General features: G+C 42.7%; 1 long non-coding RNA gene across 3 annotated transcripts in view; it reads right to left on the bottom strand.

The window, feature by feature from the left end:
- The window catches only part of LOC121819150 (uncharacterized), a 119,449-nt gene that overhangs the window by 62,166 nt on the left and 39,158 nt on the right, over window positions 1-18,125 (bottom strand). For 2 of the 3 annotated variants that reach the window (XR_009600272.1, XR_009600273.1), the window contains exon 2: window positions 5,835-5,933. The exons of the other annotated variant lie outside the window; for it this stretch is intronic. This is a non-coding gene — a long non-coding RNA (uncharacterized LOC121819150). The remainder of the gene's footprint in view (window positions 1-5,834; window positions 5,934-18,125) is intronic. 3 annotated transcript variants of the gene reach the window in all.

Raw genomic sequence — 18,125 nt, 5'->3', positions numbered from 1 at the left:
AGTTCTGAAAACTGAACCCAGGTCTATGTGCCCATGGATTACAACCTTGTCAGTTATCTGCAGTTTCCCAAGGATTCAGATAAACATGAGATTATAGAATCTTCACTTTTGAAAGATCCTTAGTAGTTAACAATAAGCCTAGTCTTTAGGATCATATCTTTTTTTTTTTTTTTTTTTTTTTTCCCCACACCAGTGCTTCTCAAAACTTTAATGAATCACTTGGGAGGATCTTAAAACCTGATTCACTACATGCAGCCTGAAATTCGGCATTTCAAACAAACTCCCATGTGGTACACTGGCTGCTGGTCTACGGACCACACGTAATACCATCTCTGCATACTTTTAAGAATCAATCAGCTATTCCCAAATATTTATGAAGCCCTGATTGCATGTCCAGAGTCATCACTAGATACTCTAGAAACCCCAACTCAAGTGATTGGTTCACTATTTAAGAAATATTACTAGGCAAGGAGCCCCGTATTTTCATTTTGCACTAGGCCCCACAGATTATTATCTTTTCTGGTGGCTCAGAGAGTAAAGAATCTGCCTGTAATGCAGGAGACCCAGGTTCAATCCACATGTAGGGCCACCAAAAACAGACGGGTCGTGGTGGAAAGTTCTGACAAAATGTGATCCACTGGAGAAGGGAATGGCAAACCACTTCAGCATTCTTGCCTTGAGAACCCCATGAACAGTATGAAAAGTCAAAATTATATGACACTGAAAGAAGAAGCCCGCAGGTCTATAGAATTCCAAATGCTACTGGAGGAGAGTGGAGAAATATCCGCAGAAAGAATGAAGAGGCTGAATCAAAGGCGAAACAATACCCAGTTGTGGATGTAGCTGATGATAAAAGTCTGATGCTGTAAAGAACAATATTGCATGAGAACCTGGAATGTTATGTCCATAAATCAAGATAAATTGCAAGTGGTCAAACAGGAGATGGCAAGGGTGAACATCAACATTTTAGGAATCAGTGAACTGAAATGGATGGGAATGGCAAATTTAATTCAGATGACCATTATATCTACTACTGTGGGCAAGAATCCCTTAGAATAAATGACATAGTCAACAAAAGGTCCAAAATGCAGTACTTGGGTGCAATCTCAAAAATGACAGAATGATCTCAGTTCACTTCCAAGCAAACCATTCAAAATCAGAGTAATCCAAGTTTATGCCCCAACCACTAATGCTGAAGAAGCTAAAGTTGAACGGTTCTATGAAGGCCTACACGACCTTACAGAACTAACACCAAAAAGATGTCCTTTTCATCATAGAGGGCTGGAATGCAAAAGTAGGAGATCAAGAGATACCTGAAGTAACAGACAAGTTTGGCCTTGGAGTACAAAATGCAGTAGGAAAAAGGCTAACAGAGTTTTGCCAAAAGAACACACTGGTCACAGCAAACACCCTCTTCCAGCAGCACAAGAGATGACTCTACACGTGGACATCACCAGATGGTAATACTGAAATCAGATTGATTACATTATTTGTAGCCAAAGATGGAGAAGCTCTATACAGTCAGCAAAAACAAAACTGGGAACTGGCTGTGGCTCAGATTATCAGCTCCTTATTGCAAAATTCAGCCTTAAATTGAAAAATGTAGGAAAAACCACTAGGCCTTTCAGGTATGACCTAAATCAAATCCCTTATGATGATACAGTGGTAGTGACAAATAGATTCAAAGGATTAGATCTGAGAAGACAAAGTGCCTGAAGAACCTCCTTACAAACAGAGGTTCATAAAATCGTACAGGAGATGGTGACCAAAGCCATCCCCAAGAAAAAGAAATGCAAAAAGGCAAAATGGTTGTCTAAGGAGGCTTTACAAACAGCTGAGAAAAAAAGAGAAGCAAAAGGCAAAGGAGAAAAGGAGAAATATACCCATCTGAATGCAGAGTTCCAAAGAAAAGCAAGGAGAGATAAGAAAGCCTTAAGTGAACAATGCAAAGGAATAGAGGAAAACAATAAAATGGGAAAGACTAGAGATTTCTTTTAAAAAAAATAGAGATATCAAGGGAACATTTCATGAAAAGATGGGAACAATAAAGGACAGAAACCGTAAGGACCCAACATAAGCAGGAGATACTAAGAAGAGGTGGCAAGAATACACAGAAGAACTGTACAAAGAAGGTCTTAATGACCCAGATAACCATAATGGTGTGATCACTCACCTAGAGCCAGACATCCTGGAGTACAAAGTGAAGTGGGCCTTAGGAAAAATTACCACAAACAAAGCTAGTGGAGGTGATGGAGTTCCAACTGATCTATTTCAAATCCTTAAAGATGATACTGTAAATGTGCTGCACTCAATAGTTGGAAATTGGAAATTTGGAAAATTTGGGAAACTCAGCAGTGGCCACAGGACTGGGAAAAATCAGTTTTTATTCTAATACCAAAGAAGGGCAATGCCAAAGAATGTTCAAACTACCACACAGTTGTCCTCATTTCACATGCTAGCAAGGTAATGCTCAAAATCCTTCAAGTCAGGCTTTAACAGTATGTGAACTGAAAACTTCCCAGATGTATAAGCTGGATTTAGAAAAGGCAGAGGAAACAGAGACCAAATTGCCAACATTCACTGGATCATCGGAAAAGCGAAAGAATCCCAGAAAAACACTTGCTTCTGCTTCATTGACTATGCTGAAGGCTTTGACTCTGTGGATTACAATAAACCATGGAAAATTCTTAAAGAGATGGGAATACCAGACCACCTGACCTGCCTCCTGAGAAACTTGTATGCAGTTCAAGAAGCAACAATTAGAACCGGACATGGAACAACAGACTGGTTCCAAATTGGGAAAGGAGTAAGTCAAGGCTGTATATATTTCACCCTGCTTATTTAACTTCTATGCAGAGTACATCGTGAGAAATGCCGGGCTGGATGAAGCACAAACTGGAATCAAAATTGCTGAGAGACATATCAACAACCTCAGATATGCAGATGACACCACCCTTATGGCATAAAGCGAAGAGGAACTAAAGAGCCTCTTGATGAAGGTGAAAGAAGAAAGTGAAAAAGCTGACTTAAAATTCAGCATTCAAAAAACTAAGATCATGGCATCCAGTCCCATCACTTCATGGCAAATAGACAGGGAATCAACGGAAATAGTGAGAGACTTTATTTTCTTGGGCTCCAAAATCACTGCAGATGGTGACTGCAGCCATGAAATTAAAAGACGCTTACTTCTTGGCACTAAAGCTATGACAAATCTAGACAGCATATTAAAAGGCAGAGTAATCAGTTCACCAACAAAGGTCTGTATAGCCAAAACTATGGTTTTTCAAGTAGTCATGTATGGATATGAGAGTTGGACCATAAAAAAGGCTGAATGCTAAAAATAAACTCAAAATGGATTAAAGATCTAAACCTAAGACCAGAAACTATAAAACTCCTAGAGGAGAACATAGGCAAAACACTCTCCGACATACATCACAGCAGGATCCTCTATGACCCACCTCCCAGAATACTGGAAATAAAAGCAAAAATAAACAAATTGGACCTATTTAAAATTAAAAGCTTCTGCACAACAAAGGAAACTATAAGCAAGGTGAAAAGACAGCCTTTGGAATGGGAGAAAATAATAGCAAATGAAGCAACTGACAAACAACTAATCTCAAAAATATACAAGCAACTTATGCAGCTCAACTCCAGAAAAAGAAATGACCCAATCAAAAAATGGGCCAAAGAACTAAATAGACATTTCTCCAAAGAAGACATACAGATGGCTAACACATGAAAAGATGCTCAACATCACTCATTATCAGAGAAATGCAAATCAAGACCACAATGAGGTACCATTTCACACCAGTCAGAATGGCTGCAATCCAAAAGTCTACAAGCAATAAATGCTGGAGAGGCTGTGGAGAAAAGGGAACCCTCTTACACTGTTGGTGGGAATGCAAACTAGTACAGCCACTATGGAGAACAGTGTGGTGATTCCTTAAAAACCTGGAAATAGAACTGCCTTATGACCCAGCAATCCCACTGCTGGGCATACACACCAAGGAAACCAGAATTGAAAGAGACACATGTACCCCAGTGTTCATTGCAGCACTGTTTATAATAGCCAGGACATGGAAACAACCTAGATGTCCGTCAGCAGACGAATGGATAAGAAAGCTGTGGTACATATATACAATGGAGTATTACTCAGCCATTAAAAAGAATACATTTGAATCAGTTCTAATGAGGTGGATGAAACTGGAGCCAATTATACAGAGTGAAGTAAGCCAGAAAGAAAAACACTAATACAGTATACTAACACATATATATGGAATTTACAAAGATGGTAATGATAACCCTATATGTGAGACAACAAAAGAGACACAGATGTATATAACAGTCTTTTGGACTCTGTGGGAGAAGGACAGGGTGGGATGATTTGGGAGTATGGCATTGAAACATGTATACTATCATGTAAGAAACAAATCGCCAGTCCAGGTTTGATGCATGATACAGGATGCTTGAGGCTGGTGCACTGGGATGACCCAGAGAGATGATATGGGGAGGGTGGTAGGAGGGGGGATCAGGATTGGGAACTCAGGTAGCAGATTCATGTCAATGTATGGCAAAACCAATACAGTATTGTAAAGTAAAATATAAAAATAAAAAAAAAATTTTTTTAAAGGCTGAATGCTGAAGAATTGATGCTTTTGAACTGTGGTGCTGGAGAAGACTCTTGAGAGTCACTTGGACAGCAAGGAGTACAAACCAGTCAATCCTAAAAGAAATAAACCCTGAATATTTATTGGAAGCACTGATGCTGAAGCCAAAGCTCTAATACTTTGGCCACCTGATGTGAAGAGCCAATTCCTTGGAAAAGACCCTGATTTTGGAAAAGGTCGAGGGCAAGAAAGGAGGGCGAAAGAGGATGAGATGGTTTGATGGCACCATTGACTCAATGGACATGAGTTTGAGCAAACTCCAGTAGATAGTGAAGGACAGGGAAGCCTGGTGTACTGCACTCCATGGGGTTGCAGAAAGTCAGACACAACACCACTGAACACCACACACCGCAGATTATGTATTAATAGTTGGTCCTGCATATGTGGTAAGTAATGGGGATAAGCTCAGAGATGAGCTTTGTCTACATACTATTTATGGAACTTTATGATTTCCACCAATCACTGAATATGAGGGGCCATGGGCTCAGGAAAAGAGCAGCTCCGGTAGACAGAGAGGAGATGGACACTGCTTTGTGGTCTTCCTCCTGGCAGCAGGAGAAAGCAGCAATCTGAGGGCCTACGAATGGGCAAGACAGAGAGGACTGAGACACTTCCACTGGTCTACAGAGATCTGCCTGTCCTACCTGCCTGACATGACATAGCAAATCTACCATTAGAACTTAAACAATGTTAATAGGATTCAGCAACTGGGGCTTCCCTGGTGGGTCAGTGCTAAAGGATTTACCTGCCCGTGAAGGAAGACATGTGTTAGATCCCTGGTCTCGGAAGATCCCACATGCCTCAAAGCAACCAAGCTCATGTGCCACAACTACTCAGCCTGTGCTCGAGAGCCCAGGAGTCACAGCTGCTGAAGCCTCAAGGCCCTGGCTCCCACGCTCTGTAACAAGGGAAGCCACTGCAACGGGAAACCAGCGCACTGCAACTAGAGGGTAGCCCCCACTCGCCGCCACTGGACAAAAGTCCGTGAAGCAGTGAAACCTCAGCACAGCCAAAATTAAATACTTTAACAGATCTCATTTTGAATCAAGGATTCGCTGCTTCCCAGCTAGTTATTGCACCTCTCTGAGCCTCCATGTCCTCATTTGCAAAGTGACACTGCTAAGGATTCCTACTTTCCAGGACTAAGAAATTCATGTGAAATAGTACCCGGGACATAGTAGTCACACAGAGAGTTGATCCTTTCTTTTCCTTTCATCTTCCCTGTGGCTTCTCTGCCCCTTTCACAGGTGCTTCCTCTGCAAATCCCTGTAGGAAAGAAAGGTCTGTAAGTGTGGACTCTGAGAACCATCAAGAGCATAGGGGGGAGAGGAAGAAGAGAGGCTAGAGCAGTGAGAGACCTGGGCTGGAGGGAGCAGGATACAGGATACCAGAAAGTAGAGAGGGCTGTACAAGACACACAGAAGAGGAGAAACAGAGGGCCAACCCCAACTGCCGCTTGTATTTTTAACTACAGTCCCTCCTAGTGTTCTATCCCTTTACACTTCGTGTATACATTGTCCCATCTGCCTCACAAAGCAGCCCCGAGATATAGGCAGTGTGTACACTGTTAACCTGATTTTGCAAATGAGGAAGTTAGAGCTTAGAGTGGTTAACCAGAGTGCCCAGGTCCTACATAAGAAAGAGTCGGCACTGGAACTCAGGCCAGACTCCAAGCCCTGCGCTCTTAAGATAATTCTTTGATGAGCCATCATCAAGAGGGGAGCAGCTGGAGGGAACGTTAGGTCCAAGCAGTTCATCAAAAACCCACTCTCAGGGCCTGTCAGGGTTGGCAGGGGGCTTATGAATGGGAAAATAAAAGGTTCTGGTTGGCTGGAGGTTAACAAATACAGGAAGCAAAGGTTGAAGAGCTTACAATAAGTCATCCACGGGTTTTCTTCAAGATTCCTGGTTGACTGAACAGCAACAAAAATAGGCAGGCAGAAAGCAGACAGCAGAGGTGGCTCTACGTCCCAGACAGGAGGAGAGAACGCACGGGCAGAAAGCAGCCGCCCTGTCCTGGCCCTGTGCTGGCTGCAGGACCTTCATCACCTCATCCTCAAGCAGCCCTGGGACACAGACGCTGTGATCCTCTTCCCTGTGCATGGGAAGTAAGGGTCATGGAGGGGAAGCAAGGGGACTTCCCTGGTGGTTCCCTGGTTGAAAATTCACCTTCCAGTGCAGGGGACGTGGGTTCGATCCCTGGTCAAAGAACTAAGATCCCACATCCTATGGGGCAGCTGAGCCAGTGCATCACAACTACTGAACCCAGGTGCTTTGGAGCCCACACGCCACAATGAGACAGAAGCCCTTACACCACAATGAAGATGCCACGTGTGGCCACTAAGAACCAAATAAATAATTTTTTTTTTAAAAAAGGTGGTGAAGCAAAAGCCCACAGTCTTGCAGCTGGTAAGGGGTGCATCAAGGCAATTAACTCAGGTGTGCCTGGCTCCAGAATCCTTGCCATTCCACCAGCATACCCAAGAAGACCAGAGGGATGTCACATGGGATTTCTCAGAAGGGAATGAAAGAAACCAGTCTGAGGAAGAGGTTTTAAAATATTGCTTTCAGTCACTAAATCATGTCCAACTCTCGCAACTCCATGGATCATAGCCCACTAAGGCTCCTCTGTCCATAGGATCTCCCAGGCAAGAATACTGGAGTGGATTGCCATTTCCTTCTCCAGGGCATCTTCCCAACCCAGGGACTGAACCCACATCTCCTGCATTGGCAGGTGGATTCTTTACCACTGAGCCACCTGGGAAGCCCTTTAAAATGTAAGTTTTGCCATTATTCAGGAATGATGAGGCCAACAGATTAGGAGATGGTTGTCACTGAAAATAGAGTTTGTTACTCACAGTTCCCAAGAGAAGGGGACTGGCACACCATGCAGGGCCATGTGAGGAAGTAGCAGGACCGGTCCAGAGGCAGAAGGAATAGGAGAAAAATGTGGGCAAGAGGCCCTGCTGTGGTTTCCAGGGAAGGAACAGGTGAGACAGACTAAGCAGGCGTAGGGTTGGCTAGTTAAAATTTCAGTAGGCTCTAGATGAAGGGCTTTCTCTCCTTGTCTGGTACCTGACCCTGCAGTGACTGGTGCAGAGAAGTGGCTCAGTGTCAGAGCTTGATAAAGGAGGCAGGAGAAGTGAGCTTTGCATTCGCTGACTTGCATATGGAAGATGCACTCTGGGAGGGGCCACCTCTCCAGGGTCAACAAAGCCCCAGGTGTTGGACACACATGGGTCTTACAGAAGAGCGATGTTTAATCAAGCAAACAGGTTACACCACAAAACTGCAAAGTAGTTGATAATGGTGCTCCTGGGTCTTCTCTTCATTCTGGAACCAGAGAGTGGAACTTTACAATACCAGGAAAGACCTCTCGGATCCACTGCCATCATTTGTAGAAAGCAGGATGGGCACTATTTTCAGCACCCTGACAGCAAGTGATTGCAGATCAAATGACCCAAGAGGATAAACTAATTGCAATTAAATGAGATTAATCAAAATAAGCTCTACTATCTCTGTATCAGGAATGTCAAGACATTGTTTGCTAAAATGAAGAAGTACATATGAAGCAAGTGTGTGTGTGTGCGTGTGTGCACAAGCGCGTGTGTGTACAGTGTTCATGCAAATCTGGATTGGAAATAAAGAGAGGGCATTTGACTGCCTAGGCAGGCAGGGAAGTAGGATGAAGCAAGGGACTGAAGGAATGTTCTTTCAAGTTTATTTTTTGCCCTTTCGATGATTTCTGGATATAAATAGAAATTGAATCTGCCTCCTCTATTACTTATCCTTAACATTATTTGACAGTGCGATTAAAGGTAAGGAATAGAAATAGGAATCAGATAAACCTTGCAATATTTCTAGGATAAAGATAAAGTTTCTTATCACGGCTTATAGGGTGCTGCAGGCTCCAACCTCCACCTTCATTTCTAACCTCATCTCACACCGCACTCTACCCCACTGCCTAAAATGCCCTGCTCCTCCATCAGCTGCCTATCACCCTTTCATTCTCAGCTTTAGCACTATTCCATCAAGAAAGTGTTCACTGAGAAGTCACAAAGAAAAAGACAAATACCATATGATACATGGAAACTAGAATATGCCACAAACGAACTTATCTACAAAACAGAAACAGACTCACAGATGAATTGGGAGCGTGAAATTAACAGATACAAACAATACGTAAAATATAAACAACAAAGTCATAATGTAGAGCTCAGGGAACTATAATCAATGCATAATGGAAAAGAATATGAAAAAGAATACACATATATGTATATATATAACTGAATCATTTTGTTTTATACCAGAAACACACCATTGTAAATCAACTACACTTCAATTTTAAAAAAGGATTTAAATAAAAAATCCTACTAACAGAGAAAAACAAAGTGTTACTGAGCTCCCTGCTCAAGTCAAACCTCCAAACTATGTTCTCAAAGCACCAACAACTTCTCCCTTGCAACATATGTCACAGCTGAGTTTCACACTTGTTTATGTAATGATTTGTTCAGTAAGGTTGACCTGAGGCTGTAGGTTCTTGAGGTAGGTAAGAACTGAAACTGGTTTTATTCAAGATCCTAACAGGTAGGAGGTCTCAAATAGATACCTGTTAGGTGAATAAACACATGAATGATCTTGCATTCTCTTCCCAGACCCATCTCTGTACAGCTCCTCATTCTTGAATAAGTAATTCCCCCCAGCTACCGGCCTCCTTTATCTGTAATATTAAAGAATTGATGGCAATGGTTTCTAAAGTTGTTCCTGGTCTGATGCTGTGAAGGGCTGTTTAAAGGCTTTCTGTGTCCTGGAAGGTGCAGTTTTATTTCCTCCTCCTGGTAAGGAGGAAGGGACTTCTTTCAGATGTGGGAAGGCTGTAGGGAGAGACAGCACTCGAAATGTTGAAGGATGCTCAGGGGAAGTCTCACTGAGACGTTCAGAGACTTGAAGGAAGTGTGTGTGAGATGCGTGGACATCTGGGCAATAGCAGATGCAAAGGCCCAGAGGCAAGAGAATCCTTGGCAGCCTAGAGGGTTGGCAAGATGCATGGGAGCAGGGCAGACTAGGGGAGAGTAACAAGCGAGGAGGGCCAGGAAGTAGGCAAGAGAGGACACACACACAGGGCCCGTGGGGCCATGGTGAGCCTGGCTTTCGCTCAGAGTGGGTTGAGAAACCACTGGAGAGCTTTGAGCAGAGGAGTGACATGAACTAGGACCTAACTGGGTTCCTGGATGACAGTGAAAAGATGGATTATTGTAAACTGAGCTTATATTGTCTACAGGTGCAAATTCCCTGGAGTTCCATGTCCATAAATTCATGTCATGTCATAAAAATATTGCAATTACTGAAGAAAACAAGCACCAGTATGTGTCATTAACAAAGGAGCCCTTGGAATTCCAGCTACTCATTCCTTTACCTCTCTTTCCAGGAGTGTAAACAAGCCCTGGACGGATCTAGAGTTTGTCATACAGAGCGAAATCATAAAGAGAAAAATAAATATCGTATATTAATGCATATATGTGGAATCTAAAACAACGGTATAAAGGAACCTATTTGCAGGGCAGAAACAGACACAGACATGACTTGAACAATTCTCCATATGGGAACAGCAGACTGGGGCTTGGGGCATGTAGAGATCATGACAATAATATACATTTGACCCGAAATGAATTATGTTCCTAAACACTGGTACCAGACAATTTTGTGAGCTATCCAGAAGAGAGAAAAGCATCTCCATTTCATAGATGGAAAGTGTAAAATCCAGCAAGTCAGAGAGGCTCATTCACTCTGCGGGATCACAGAGTGAATAAATGGCAAAGCAGGGGTTTTGAGCTTTACACTCCAGCGCCCATTTCTGTGTTCTTTCCAGCTACTTCTCTCCAGCGTTTGGCTTCAATTTGTTTGAACAGTCAACCAATTTCCAAAAGTGCTGGAATCTGTGAAAGGTTTTAATAATAAAGGCAGTCCCCACAGGTGTTATCCACACCATGCCTAAGAATCTCTTCTTATATCCTCCAGATGTATAAAAATCATATTTGAAAGATTCAAGGAGCCACGCATCTCTCGGTAGATTAATTCTGCAGGAGAATTACAGCTGATAAATTCTTGGCTTGCCTTGCTGACAGTTCCCTGCTCAGCTGGTAGAGGAAGCAGCAAGAACTGCCATTCTGGACTTGATTTAGATCAATAAGGAAACACTGACTGCTTGTCTGGCAATGACACTGAAATGAAAGAAACAGCAGCATGGGGTAAAAGGAAGAAGTCCCAGCACTCACCTCCTGGGGCTCTAAACTTTGATAACACAGATGTCAAAAGTAAGGCAAAAAAAATGGACATGATCCCAGAAACTGACTCTTCAAAAAAGCAAAACATTTAAGATAGAAGACCCTAAAAATGAAATCTCACAATATAATTTACAATATTCCTAGTCAGAGATGAAAGAAAGAGACATCTTAAGAAATTAATACAGCTGCCTAGCTGGGGTCTATATCTTAGGTAGGGTCCTTTTGGGCAGAAACAACAAATCACTTTGAACGAACTTTAGAAGAATCAAATAAAGCAGAATACATTAAAAGCATCCTGGGAAATATCACAAAATCCATGGGCAGCTAAGTCCCTTTAGTGCTTCTGGGTTTCAAACAGTAAACTCAGATACGCAAGAAATATTGCACCAGTGAACATCTGGTTGTGGCTCTCCCATTGGCCAGGCTGAAGGGATATAAAATCTTGGTTATCTGGGGGACACTCTTGCCCATCTTTGTCCTTGGAGCACCAGAGAGAAGGTCTCTCCAGTCTTTGGTCAGTTTCCATCTGTTGTTCCTTTTTTTTTTTTCTATTGTCCTAGTTATTTTCCCATCGTCCCAGTCCGAACTTCAGGTCTTGAAACTCTCTTTCTTGCTGAATCACATAAGATTTAATATGGCTATATACAAAACTTAAAAACAAAAGAGCAATGGTTAAGATAGAAGTCTACGGAGCTTCCCTGATGGCTCAGCAGGTGAAGAATCTGCCTGTGATGCAGAAGACCCAGGTTTGACTTCTGGGTCAGGAAGATCCCCTGGAGAAGGAAACCTACCCCACTCCTGTACTCTTGCCTCAAAAGTCTATTTCCCTCTCATGCGAAAAAAAAAAAAAAAGGAAATCCAGCCATTTTTGCAGGGGTGACTGACTAAAATTTGGCATTCTTTTCCTGAATAATAAAAAAAGACTGGAAATTGGGAAGCTGCTAGCAGTATGACTTCCCTGCCATCCTCTGGGCCTAGGAACTTCTAGGGAAGCTTAGGAGCAGAGTCCTGCTTTCCCAGATTCATGAAGAAGGCAGTGCTCCCCTCTGAGGCTCAGCCCATCCTCAGACACTGCTTCAGAGTTTTGCACGAACTACTGCTCTGCCAGGCCACCCTAATCTCTGCTGTCTACATGGTCCGCTCCTCCCAACACACACAGTATCCTACATGGTGTTCCTCTCCCTCATCTCATCCTCTGGGGTACTGTTCTTCAATTAGTTTGGGTCTTCGGTGGTGGTGGGGGGGTGGAATTATGATAATAATAATAACTTGCACTTATTAGTTCCTTTATGACAGGATGATGGTTGTAAGAATGTTATGTTATTACTTAATTTAATTGTCACACTAACACCATGAGGTAGGCAGCATAGATCTCTAACTTACAGATGGGACAACAGGTAGATTAAGTCATTTGCCCAGGTTCACAGCCAGGAAGTGATACAAGATCTTCTAAATCAGATGGCCCAGCTGGAGAACACTTGCTAGTATTCACCACCCTATACTGTTTCTGTGTGTTAGCTTTAGGCAGCTCTTGCTTACTATGCTATAATATGAACAGCAGCAATCCAGCAACCACCTCATAGTGGGAGTAGGGACACACAGAAATGCAAATTGAAGTTTCAAAAAATAAGCCTGCCATAATTTGCTCTATATAAGTGAAACTCGCTCAGTCATGTCCAACTCTTTGTGACTCCACGGACTGTAGTCCATCAGGCTCCTCTGTCCATGAGATTTCCCAAGCAAAAATACTGGAGTGGGTTGCCATGCCCTTCAGGAGATCTTCCCGACCCAGGGATTGAACCCAGGTCCCCTGCATCGCAGGCGGGCTATTCACCATCTGAGCGACCAGGGAAGCCGTGATTTGCTCGGACCGGGAAAGTCATCAGGAGCTCATCTCCTTGGTTCACGGTCTGTACGTCATTCTGTACATCTGTCCATTTTCCTCTCTTACCAGTTCATTGTGTACAGTCCAATTATGCTGCATTTCACAACTTCTGAGGTCCCAATCTGTCCATTCAAGCAGTCAACCCAGACTAAAAGACCAACTCATTCTCAGCTCCAAATTGCTGGGAGAAAGAGTTTGATTCCCTAGGTGTCCATCCTTTGTCCAGTCTGCAGTCAAGAGGGATGATGACCTTGCATCAACCCTACATCTGGTGGTAGGCTCAGAGAAAGAGAGCGATCTCAGAAAGAATCACCTAGGTTCTGTTTTCTTAAACAGAAGTGTCTGTACAAAATCCAGAGAAAGGGAACCATAGCCAAACAACAATGACAAATTATTGAACCCAAAAGAATTTTGCCAGGAAAAGCAGAGGTTGACATAGTTATAAATAATACAATAAAGCAAACAAAGAAAGGAACAGACTCACTTCTTTACAGCAGATATTATTTTTTTTCTTTTTTTTTCTTTTTTTAAATTTTAATATCTTTAATTCTTACATACTACAGCAGATATTAGAATGTTATCACATGAAACAGAGAAAAGTAAATGATTCAAGTCCTACTTTGCTTCACTGCCAAGGGGAATAACTCTAACAATAAATGGTAGAAAAACTGTCTTTAAAAGGACACTTCCCCGAAGATAAAAGATGATAATAAAAGAGCATTTAACATACTTTAAATTCCCAGAACCAGAATAATTACATCTCAGGGCACAAAATGTACTAATAAAATGTATCTTTGTTGATGCAGTCAACATTTCTGCTCTTTAAGAAATGATGGAGCAGGAGAGTTAGGCTGGAAGACTGGGGGAAGGTAAATGTCATTCTGTTTTACCAATAAGGTAAAAAAGAGGACTTCTAGAAATAACTATTAAAGTTTTTGAAATTAGAACAAGAAAACCTGAAGGAAATATCGTTAAAAATATGGTTTATAAGCATTTAAAAACTTTAAAAGACTATTAGGAGCTAGAAAAAATAAATCATATGATTAATTTATTCATTTGTCAAACATCTATTCAGTACGTAATACATGTGTTGACTGAAAAAATGCACAACCTACAAGTTAAGAATTATGTTTTATTTGGTGAACTCACTGAGGACTTAAGCCCAGAAGGCAGCCTCTCAAATAGCTCTGTGGGATGGCTCTGAAGAGGTGAAGGAGGAGCCAGGGTATATAGGAGTTTTTACAAAATAAAAAATAGTAGTCAAAAAGTACCGGTAATTAAAGAAAACTATGGCACCCCACTCCAGTACTCTTGCCTGGAAAATCCCATGGACGGAGGAGCCTGGTAGGCTGCAGTCCATGGGATCGCGAAAAGTCGGACACGACTGAGCGACTTCACTTTCACTTTCCACTTTCATGCATTGGAGAAGGAAATGGCAACCCACTCCAGTGTTCTTGCCTGGAGAATCCCGGGGACAGGGGAGCCTGGTGGGCTGCCGTCAATGGGGTCGCACAGAGTCGGACACGACGGGAGTGACTTAGCAGCAGCAGCAGCAGACACCTCAAGTTAATGAATTTAACCCTTTTATACATATAGGAAGATGCAAGAATCTGGGCCTTACCTTTGATGTGCTCCTAAACTATATAGGGCCAGGATCCTGCTTTTCTCCATCCTGAAGCCCCTCAGGTGCACAGTAGAGGCAGCTGCAGTGGCTGATGCCTTGATGGCTGCAACACCATTTGTTTACTGATATGGCAGGGGTCAGTCTTCATCCATACGTGCCAGACAGAGAAGTTATAAAAATATATAACTTGGACTTCCCTGGTGCTCCAGTCCAGTCAATCCTAAAAGAAATCAGTCCTGAATATTCACTGGAAGGACTATGCTGAAGCTCCAATACTTTGGCCACCTGATGAGAACTGACTCCTTAGAAAAGATTCTGATGCTGGGAAAGACTGAAGGCAGAAGAGAAGAGGACGACAGAGGATGAGATGGCTGGATGGCATCACCGACTCGATGGACATGAGTTTGAGCAAGCTCTGGGAGTTGGTGATGGACAGGGAAGCCTGGCGTGCTGCAGTTCATGGGGTCGCAAAGAGTCGGACACAACTGAGCGACTGAACTGAACTGGTGGTCCAGTGGTTAAGAATCCACCTGCCAACGCAGGGGACACTGGTTTGATCCCTAATCCAGGAAGACTCCACATGCCATGGGGGAACTAAACCCATGCACCACAACTACTGAAGCCCAAGTGCTCTAGAGCCCATGCTCTGCAACAAGAGAAGCCACAGCAATGAGAAGCTCCAGCCTGCTGCAACTAGAGAAAGCCCGTCTGCAGCAAAGAAGACCTAGCCAAATAAAAAAATTAATTATTTAATTGTATGTATGTATGTGTACACACACAAACAGATATGATGATTTCTAAATGTGGTGCTGGAGAAGACTCTTGAGAGTCCCTTGGACTGCAAGGATATCAAACCAGTCAATCATAAAGGAAATCAACCGTGAATTGTCATTGGAAGGACTGATGCTGAAGCTCAAGCTCCAATACTTTGGCCACCTGATGCAAAGAGCTGACTCATTGGAAAAGACCCTGATGCTGGGAAGGACTGAAGGCATGTGGAGAAGTGGGCAACAGAGGATAAGATGGTTGGATGGCATCACTGATTAAATGGACATGAGTTTGAGCAAACTCAGGGACATAGTGAAGGACAGGGAGGCCTGGGGTGCTGTAGTTAATGGGGTTGTAAAGACCTGGACACGATTGAACAACAATACATACATATATACATACATACATACATACATACATACATATATATATATATATATATAGCTTTACTATCAATTTAGTAGCTTTTTCCCAGCAAAAATTCATAACCAGCCTTACTATATTTTTTAATACTTTTACTAGCTTGGTAGGGATACATTTAAATTCCAGCAAACCCTTTGAAATGGACTCTGATAGCTTACAGACAAGATGAGGATATATGGACTGACTGGTATTTGTTAAATCACCATAAACAAAGGCTGCTGACTACTTGTCAGTCTTACCACAGTGAACTTCTCTGAGGCCCAGGCATATTGTTTCCCAGCTGATGGGGACAAGGAGTGAGCTGAAAGCCTGTGTAGATTCCCAGCATCAAGGTGGGAGGTCAGCGGAGGAAACTGACCTGGCAACAGAGGCCAGGTTTGGAATTTGAACAAAGCTGAATAATAGTATACCTCTTCTAAGCTTTTGAATTGGGTGAAAGAGGTGAAAATATAAGTACAGGGAGAACAAAGTTCTACTTCATTTACCAAGAAAAGGTGATATTGGTAAATGTGCCACACAGGCCAGCTGAATCCTAAGCCCTAAGGCAGACAGATCTGTCTACCTTGCCACAGCTCATGGGGGACCCTGGCCAGACTGCCTATGTGAGGGCACCCCCTTTTCTGTGTTTCACATGGTTCTGAGAGGAAACCAGAGGAAGGCTCGGGGTCACTCATGCCCAGGTTCTTCTTCAAAAATCGCAAATCCCAGACTTCCCTGGTGGCCCAGGGTGCAGAGTCTGCCTGCCAGTGCAGGGGATGTGGCTTCAATCCTTGGTCTGAGAGGATTCCACGTGCCACGAGGCAAATGATCCTGTACGCCACAACCACTGAGTCCATGCTCTGGGACCCACAAGCCGCAGCCACTGAGCCCCGTCCGCACCTGCCGAAGCCTCGGCACCCTGGAGCCCGTGGCCTGCAACAGGAGAAGCGTCACAGTGAGAAGCCCGTGCACCACCAATAGAGGCGGCCCACGTGCAGTAACGAAGACCCAGCACAATTGAAAGAAAATACAGTTTTTAAAATTACAAATCCCACAGAAAAGGATACTTAAGGCCTGGTGTGTTTGACTCGTGGAGCTACCTCCACATGGAAGAAATCATCAGGAGTAAAGAAGAAACCTGTCTTTCTCAACAACAAGCTCCAGAAGGACACAAGTGGTCCATATTCAAAGGAACACCGTAATCTATCTTAACGCCAAACTTAAGCACTTGGCTCCAGGATATTCAACAGAGTGGGTGCAATATCAAGGGTCCAAGTGAGCATACAAGCATGCTAAGTCACTTCAGTTGTTTGTGACTCTTTGCGACCCCATGGGCTGTAGCCCGCCAGGCTCCTCTGTCTGTGGGATTCTCCAGACAAGAATACTGGAGTGGGTCGCCATTTCCTTCTCCAGGGGGTCATCCCCACCCAGGGATCAAACCCATGTCCCTTATGTCTCCTGCACTGGCAGGTGGGTTCTTACCACTAGCACCACCTGGAAACATCAAGTAGTGAGCAATCAGATTTAGTCATGGGTCAAAAAATCAAAGAGGGGTTTCCAGTCTTGGGGGGGAAAGATGTGGCCAAAATGAGGATTGATATTAACTAAATCAGTGGTGTGTGATTCGAACTGATTTTCTGCTCCAGAGGTAGGGGCTTTTAGAGGAGAGAGAAACCTAATCAGAATGTCTAGCACCGTCTCAATTTCTCAGCATTTGCAGACACTTCATGGGCATTTGTTGCACACAAGGCACCAGTTTTAGTTTGTCCATAGCCAGTTTAATCATGAACAGCTCAACACATGTCCAGCTTCCACAATCAGTAGATAATTCCTTAATCTTTACACCTTCTAAATTGGAAGATCCCAATTCATCGTTGTAAGGATGTTTAAATAATTCTGGCTATTCAATTAAAACACTGACTCGGAAAGAACAAATGTATCACTGAAGATGGCTTTCCATGTTCATTAGACATGAACACATCATAGGCAAAGTTTTAACTTTAATCTTCCAACCTGAAAGATGAATACCAATTCATTCTTGCATTGAATGCATCTCTGGAAAATATTTCTACATGGTTTGTGACAGCATTTTGAAGTGATTTTTCAAACATTATCAGTAATATATCATTAGTTTCTTTATCTGACAGTGGGAGAAAATTATTATCATGATGACTGAAGAATTTCTTTACAGTTTGGTCTTCTTAAGAAATTCTGCTATCTTGTCCTAAATATTAAAAATTATAATCCTTTATCTCTGAAATGATAGATTCAGTTTATTCAAGATATTGACTCCCATTTTGAAATATATCAATCCATTCCAAGTAATTGAAGTAATCAAGTCACAAAGAAATGTTTCCTTTTTATCCCTAACTTTGAAAAGAAGAGAACATTTTGTTTTTATCAGCCACTATGCATCAGCATGAAAAGAAAAATAGAGTTTTGTATACACCAACCATTTTTTCAACACATAGCACCAAAAAAATTCACACATACAG

This window comes from Ovis aries, chromosome 3, assembly GCF_016772045.2.
Source record: "Ovis aries strain OAR_USU_Benz2616 breed Rambouillet chromosome 3, ARS-UI_Ramb_v3.0, whole genome shotgun sequence".
NCBI classification, from domain to species: Eukaryota; Metazoa; Chordata; class Mammalia; order Artiodactyla; family Bovidae; genus Ovis; species Ovis aries.
Note: the sequence above shows the minus strand (reverse complement) of the source record. Positions and strands in the feature narration are given on the sequence as shown.